Below are 8,431 nucleotides of genomic sequence, written 5' to 3' on the forward strand. Positions count from 1 at the left end.
TTATGATATTGAACAAACGAACAAATAATGTAATTCTTTCATTTGTTCATTCAAAGGTTTCCCATCACTAATGAGAAAGTGCAGCCATTTCCCCATGACACCTGGCTGCTCCATGATCCAGTCCCAGCATCTTCCCTCAAGCTCGTTTCTCAACCCTCCTCTTCCCACCCACACTCCCCAAAACTAAATTTCTTTTGATCCCTCAAATACTTAACACTTTTATTACCTTATACGTGCCATTCCTTCTTCATAGAATGCATACCAGTTTTATTCAAGGAAAATATCTATTCATTCTTCAAGACTGCGCTGCAATATTTTCTTCGCTGAAAAAAATTTCGCAACCTCCAGACAGAGTTTGCTGCTCCAACTCCACGTTCTCACAGCACATTCTATTAGAGTATTAATCACATGATATCAACATTGCTTGCTCATAGCCTATCCTCCCACCAATGGGTTCTGAGCTTCCTTGAAGGCCAGGACTTTGCTATATCCTTCAACACAATTGGCCTCAACACATGTTCTATAAATGCTTGAATTAAAAAAAAGACAATTAAGAAATGAATATAGTATTAGAAAGAATGTTTAAATAACAAGAGAAAAAAATGTTCTCAAGCAGTTTTAAGCACCATTTACATGAATAGAACTATAAACCGTTTTGATCAATATAGCTAAGGTAGATCTCTACACGCCAATAATTTAACAGCATTAAGGTTATGGCATTACTTGATGTGGGAGCCATTACTATTAAGGCAGTAGCTACTCTTTGTTGTTATCATCATTATTTTATTTCACCACACTGGGCCTTATCTTCTAGAATAGGGTTGGCACATGTTTTCTTAAAGGTCAGATAGTAAATTTCTTTCTTTTTTGGGGTGGTTGGAGACAGAGTTTTACTCTGTAACCCAAGTTGGAGTGCAGTGGCACCATCATAGCCCACTGCTGCTTCAACCTCCTGGGCTCAAGCAATCCTCCCACCTTAGCTTCCAAAGTAGCTGAGACCACAGGCATGCACCACCATGCCTAGCTAAGTTTTTTATTTTTAGTAGAGAAGAGGTCTCACTATGTCACCCAGGCTGGTCTCGAACTCCAAGTCTCAAGTGATTCTCCTGCCTCAGCCTCCCAAAGTGCTGAGATTACAGGTATGAGCCAAAGCACTCAGCCAGATAGTGAATATTTTAAGCACTGTGAACCCAAAGGCAAAATTAAGTCTATTATGTAGTTACTTATATAAAATGTAACCATTTAAAAAATGTGAAAAACATTCTTAGTTAACAGGCATTAAAAACAGAACAACAGCAATAACAAAACAGGTGGCTGGCCAGACATGGCCCACATGCCTTAGTTTGCTGACCCTATTCTAGAACAATACTCTCCAACAGAAATGTAAAGCAAGCCTCCAGTATGAAACCCATATGTAATTTAAAATTTTCTAGTGGTCGACACTTAAAACTAGGGGAAATTAATTTTAATACTATATTTTCTTTAATCCAACATATTTAAAATATTTTCATTACAAAGTGTAATCCATATAAACATATACATTTTGGGGATTCTAAGTCTTTGAAATCTGGTGTGAGTTTTACCCCTACGGCATGTCTCAATTCAGAGGAGCCACATTTCAAGTGTTCAGTAGATACATGTGGCTGGTGACTATCAATTTGAACAGTACAGTTCTACAACTATAAAATAAAAAAGTGGGTGAAATAATACATAAGTTTCCTTTTGCTCAAAATAATACTCAATTGTGAAGCTAATCTAACTTTCTAATAGCTCACCAACGTTCATTTATTCTTTCATTTATTTATGCAAGAGTTTGAGATTGAGTGTTTCATAAGTGTCAGGCACTGTATTAAGCTCCAAGAAAAGGCAGACAGCTTCGGAATGGTTCTGTCTCCAAAAGTTCACCACCTAACATCAGAATAACAATTTATAAGCCTGTAAGAACATAACAGAGTAAGAAAGAAAGTAACACAAAGACACACACATGTGGGATTAGGGGACAGGGTGTATGCAACAAAAAGAAAATGGCCAGTTCCATCTAAGAGAGACAGGACAGCATCCCAGAGGTGGTGATGCTTGAGTTCAGTTAGTAGAGTGGTGACAACTTTCAACTCCTGCAGAGGGAACAGCGTGATGAAAGGCAGGAAGGCATGACACAGCATGGCCCCACCAGGGACCTGCAGGTCATTCTGACTGACCAAACTTTAGGATGCTAGGAAGGAAAGTCACAGCTGCAGAGCCCAGTGAGGAGCCTTGGAAGGCTTTATGAGCAATAATACTAAGAAGTTCGTACTTTACCATGTAGGCTATAGAAAGGTTTACCTGGTGAGAGGCAGTGGTTGGTATGATCAGCTTTGCATTTTGAAAAGATGATTTGGTTGTAGTGTGGATCCTGAGTTGAAGGAACAGACACAGGGGACATAGAAGACAAGCTGAGATTTCATTGTAAAATCCTAGACAAGGGATGATGAAGGACAAAACCAGGACAGAAACAAAGGAGGATACAGGCACAGAGCATGGCAAAGGCAACAAGCAGCTATGCAGTGAGTGGAGGAAAAGAGGCAGAGAACCAGGTTTCTGACCCACATAACTGGAAAGATAACTGGGCTTCTACTGGCCATGACAGGAAAGACAGGAGAAGGCCCTTCAAAGAGAAAAAAAAGTCTCTTCTAGAAGGTTCCAGAGAGACCCATCTTTTACAGAATGCTTCTCTATAGCAAGTCTGCCCTGGGCAAGGAAAGTATAATGGGACCTGATCAGTTTGTCCTTTTAGGAAAAGCTCAGGGAAAGAAAGAAAGATATTTTTTTAAGGTGCTAAGGTGAGTTTCGAGCCCTACATTGGAACAATCATACCAGTGTATCATCTGATGCTTGTTTTCTGACAGAGCATCTTGAGTTCATGATCTAATGTTCCTGAATTCACCACAAAGTCCCCACAGAAAACTGAATTTGCCTGAACTGCAAACTCAATGATCTTTTTTAATGCTTTGACGACAGAAATATATCCCGTTTCTCTTTGCCTCAAGCACTCATTAGTTGTTATCTGGTCAGTCTGTCTGACCACACATTTCAGTCTCTTATCATCATAGATTTCACCATCATAATTAACTGCCTTGCTGTGCAGCTCCAGTTGTTACATCCTCCTTTAACTTTGTCCAAGGCAAGCTGAAAGAGGCAAGATTTCTTACCTTGATGAATCCTTTTATTAGGGAACAAAATTCTTACCAGAGAGCCTCCCCACCCAGCAGCCTTCTTCTTATGACTCACTGAGTGGAACTGAGTCACATGTCTACCCTTAAACCACCAGCAAAGGGCAATAGGATTACCATGCCCTTACCTAGACCAAAAATGTCTCATTCCATGGGACAGTGTTGGGAGGGATGGAGGAGAGCAGAGAAGAAGGCCACTTTTCCTTTTCATGTGTTACCAAAATAATAATAATCAGTATATTGTTGCTGTAACAAATTACCACAAATTAGTGGCTTAAAACAACACAAATTTATTGTCTTATTTTCTGGGGGTCAGAAGTTCAAAAAGGGTTTCACTGGCTGAGATCAAGGCATCAGCAAGGCTGCAAGGCCCTCTGAAGGCTCTAGAGAAAAATCTGTTTCCTTATCTTTTCCATCTTCTAGAGGGCACCAGCATTCCTTGGCTTGCGGTCCCATCCTCTATCTTCAAAGGCAGCAATCTAGCATATTTCTCTATCTCCTTCATCACCTTCTTTCTTCATCTCCCTTATAAGGACACTTATGATTACACTGGGCCCAACCAGATAATCCAGGGTAATCTTCCCATCTCAAAATCTTTAACTTCACCACATCTACAAAAGTCTCTTTTCCCATGTAACATAACATATTCGCATGTTTCAGGGATTTGGATGTGGATACCTTTGGAGGGCCATTATTCAGCCTACCACAGTTAGGCTTCTATAACCCAAGAACAATAAATGATTGCCTTGATAGCAATCACTTAGTGTCTTATCATTTGTCAAGCCCTGAACTGGGCACTTTACACGGTTATCCAATGAAAGATTAACACTAAAACTGTGGAAGAGTTAGTCTACCCATCTTACACATGAGGAGAAAGATATCCATAGTGTCTTTGTTCATGGAGCCAGTAATCAGCCTCAATTCAAACCCAAGTCCACCTATCTCCTTAGCCCGTGCTCTCCTGTGCTCTTTTCTGCTTGGAAAAATCCACTAGAAGCCAAGGCAGGTATTATGAATACCCAAAGTTTAGTGATTTCTTCAAGTGCACACCTTATCAGTGGCAAATATATATATCTAGACCCTATATTTCTGAATTCCCAGTGAAATGCACAATGTCGCATTTTTTAAAGGAAAGCTAAAAATTTAATTTTAATTTACTTCTGAGGACTTATCCCTACAGGATAGTCAACCCATACCCCCTATTTCCATTTCCTGCCTATGCCTTTCAAAGTCATTAAAGCAAAGATTTTTAGAAAATGAACATCTTAACATAGTGTCAGCCATAATAAGTTGGTTTATTGTTTCATTTCCCTTTTGTTTTAAAGTTCCACAATAGTCTTTAGTTGCATTTAAATAATTGTAATAGGTTATCTCTCTGGAAAGAATGCTATCTACTCAGAGGTGGACACACAATAAAAAATAAAAATAATGTCTGTGGTAAACAGAGTGTTAAAAATGAGTTTTTATATTTTTGAAAGTTGGCAAGATTCATGCATGGGTTTTAACACATATAATAAGTAGCTGTGTTAATATATTAGGGGGCGTTCGGGTGCAGTGGCTCATGCCTTTGGGAGGCTGAGGCGGGTGGATCATGAGGTCAGGAATTCAAGAACAGCCTGGCCAAGATGGTGAAAACCCGTCTCTACTAAAAATGCAAAGCCAGGCATGGTGGTAGGCACCTGTAATCCCAGCTACTCGGGAGGCTGAGGCAGAGAATTGCTTGAACCTGGGAGGCAGAGGCTGCAGTAAGCCAAGATCGTGCCACTGCACTCCAGCCTGGGTGACAGAGTGAGACTTCATCTCAAAAAATAAAAAATAATAATAATAAATATGTGTGTGTGTGTGTATATATATATATATATATATATATATATACATGAGGGGACAAGGACCTAACACCCTAACAGCACCCTAGCTAGCACCCTAACAGCACATATATGCTGAAAGGCAGGAGGAAGATGGGGCAGAGAGATTATCTTTGATTTTCATATGAAATAAACTCCTAAGAAGACACGCTAACACCAAACAGAAAAGTTGAACAATATCTTACATATTACAATGGAGCTAGCTTTTCCAAGAAAGCTCTAATGTAAAGTAAAATCTCTAATTATACTTGGCCTTTTAGGCCATCTTCAACAGCATATTCCCAACTTATTCTTCACTGTTTTCCTCTTTCTTTACAATTAAACACGACAGTCAACTCTTAGGATTGATGGGTGTCCAACAGAAGTTTTAAAATTAAACACTCCAAGGGCCTCAATCATTGTTTCAATAGTTTCATCACTAGTATCAACACTTTGGTTTTTCTGTTTTACATTCACATTTAAATATTAAGGATGAAATACAAAGCAATATTTATATAAATAGTTACAGAGGCAAACACTGCTATTCAGCCAACACTGAGCTGCTGGCTGACAAGCAAGAGCAATAGCCAGTGGACGTGACTTTAAATTTAGCATAAGAAAGGCAGTTTGGGTGTATTATTGTATAGTATATGAAAAACAATTAAAATATCAAACAAAAGAGAAGGAATGCCTATAGCCCTGTTTTCGAATGTTAAGGTCCCAACATCTCAACTGGTTCATAGAATGGTTTCATGTGTGTGTGATGGGTGGGGGAGGAGGGTATGTGGGATGGGGGAGGGTTTGTCTGTCTATCCGTATCTCTGGGAAGTAAGTTTGGTTTTTTGTGTCAAGTTCAGACAATTCTTCAATTAAAATGCTCCCAGCACAATGCAGGTCCAACAATCTCTCATCCTTTTTCAGTTTCTCCATCAGTCCCTGTCCCTCCTTTCTCCCTCCAGAGTCAGACCTGAGGACCCAGCCAGCTTCAGGTGCAGCGGATATGTGGCATCCAGCACAAGCCTTCCCTGCAGCCGTCAGTGCTGCTGTTTTCCAGATGTGCGCCCATTCACTGCGTGCCAGTGCTGCTGCTGCAAATTTGGAAGTTTACACGTGCATCACGAGTAAAAATGACTAGGAAACTCCAACACAAGCCATTACATAAAAGCTGAAATTTTGACTATTCACTGATTTTTCTTTCAAAAGTATTGATGAAGAAAATTCCCTTACAACCGAGCCGCATTCAATATTGGAAAGAAACTTGTGGATAATGCTTAGGCATTTGAGAAAGTCAGAAGGTTCTTATTAAAATAAACACTGTGTAATAAACTTTAATGGTCTCCAGAGGTTCATAATGCCAAAGAATAATACATAAAAAATGCTGATTTAATAAGAGTACTTATAAACTCCTCATAAATCATTTATTGCAAAGCATAATTTTGAATTATTCAAAAGATACTAAAACCATGATGAATTATAACTCATGCTGAACTAAGCCTTATGTTTCCAGTATCAAACAAATAGATAAATTAATGTCCTTAATTAGCAGCTGATGAGGAGAAATCATGCGTAGCTTTAAAAGAATCCTATAACGTCTGTGAAATTTCCAAGTCTGCTGGCTAAAATAAGCTTTTCCCTTTCACAACTTTTTTTTTTCTGGATTTCCCCTGCAAGCTGTCAACCCCATATATTATGCAGAACCGTGTGGATGCCCATCACAGGAAACTGCTGTCTGACAAAGGTATTTTCAATCAGTAATGATTACTGTATCTGTCAAGCAGATAGTTAAAGTAATATAATAAAACCAAGAAAATCTGACACTTCCCCATATGTCTGGGTAACCAGTATTCTTCCTCTCACACATGCACCAAACAGATGCACTCTATTTGTTAGCAGAATACAAAATAAAACATAACAAAGCCTATTTTCTCCAATTTGCATAAGCAGCACCCATGTGGGAGGGGGAAGTTGGAATTAAAGACTCCAGGCTTCTTTCAATTGTATCTTCTAGTTGTCAAAATCTGAAAAGGTATAATCATTCTGACAAGAAAGAGTCATCGGTTTCTATGGCAATATTGAGAAGGGAGCACCAAAGATAGGCCAAAGGAGGTAGGAAAGGGGTCAAGATTATTACTACAATTCCCTTCCTTGCTACATCTTGTTATTTTCGACAGTTGGATTGAAAAAATCCAATTTTAGCACTTTTCTTGATGTTCATGGGTGATTGTCAAACTGCACCTTATGGAAGAGAATGTCTGAGAGGAAAGGAGTAGGAAGGAAATTCTCCTCATGGAATCAGACCACTGAGATCTAAATTGACAGGCAAGCTTCAGGACTTTCACTGACGTCCCCAAAGTAAGGCAAACCTCACACTTGAAATCAAAGCCCTTCAGTGAAAATGAGTGGGACGGGATGGCGGAGCATTTTGATTGTCTTTTGAAACAGGTTTTTCAAGTGTGGGCAAGATCGAGCAGCAATCTACCAACTCCCTGAATATCCAGACCTTATCCCAGATATTTCATTGTCTGCCATTTAGTTTGTTCTGGAGTTACAGCATTTGGAAATTGTGAATCTGGAAAAGTTCCCGATATGTGTACTACCCATGGCCTAAGGCCTCTTCCTGTAAGAAGTGGCTGCCAAAGACCAGTCTTTCACCTTTGTTTCCCTTTCCTTATACTCAATAATGAGTATTAAGAATACCTATCTTTTTTTTTCTGACTATTGCCATTATCTAATGGAAGAACTGGGCAGGAGTTACTGGAACAGGTCATGCTGACAGGAGCTGACCTAAAACCGAACCTGGCTGAGACAGACACCAGAAAAGCCAAAGTTTGGGCGTGTTTGGGTTGAGCGGAGGCTGCCCATGTGACAATACCACAGGGCACAGTCCAACAGGGTGAAGGCAAAAGTGAGTATTAGGATGGAACAGTGCATGGTAACAGGGTCTTCCAACAACCACCACTGAGTATATTGGGAAACAATACAGGAATATTAGTCAACGCACATTTTTTTTTTTTGAGACAGAGTCTTGCTTTGTCGCCCAGGCTGGAGTGCAGTGGCACAGTCTCAGCTCACTGATTTCTGCCTCCCAGTTTCATGTGATCCTCCCACCTCAGCCTCCAGTAGCTGAGATTATAAGCATGTGCCACCGCACCCAGCTAATTTTTGTATTTTTAGTACAGACGGGGTTTCACCATGTTGGCCAGGCTGGTCTCAAACCCCTGACCGCAAGTGATCCACCACCTTGCCCTCCCAAAATGCTGGGATTACAGGCATGAGCCACCGTGCCCAGCCTAGTCAATACACTTTTATTAAGCACCTATTATGTGCCAGGCACTGTGCCATCCATTAGGAATCATGAACCAACTAGAAGGTGTCTCT

The sequence above is a fragment of the Pan paniscus genome, chromosome 1, assembly GCF_029289425.2.
Source record: "Pan paniscus chromosome 1, NHGRI_mPanPan1-v2.0_pri, whole genome shotgun sequence".
Taxonomy (NCBI): Eukaryota; Metazoa; Chordata; class Mammalia; order Primates; family Hominidae; genus Pan; species Pan paniscus.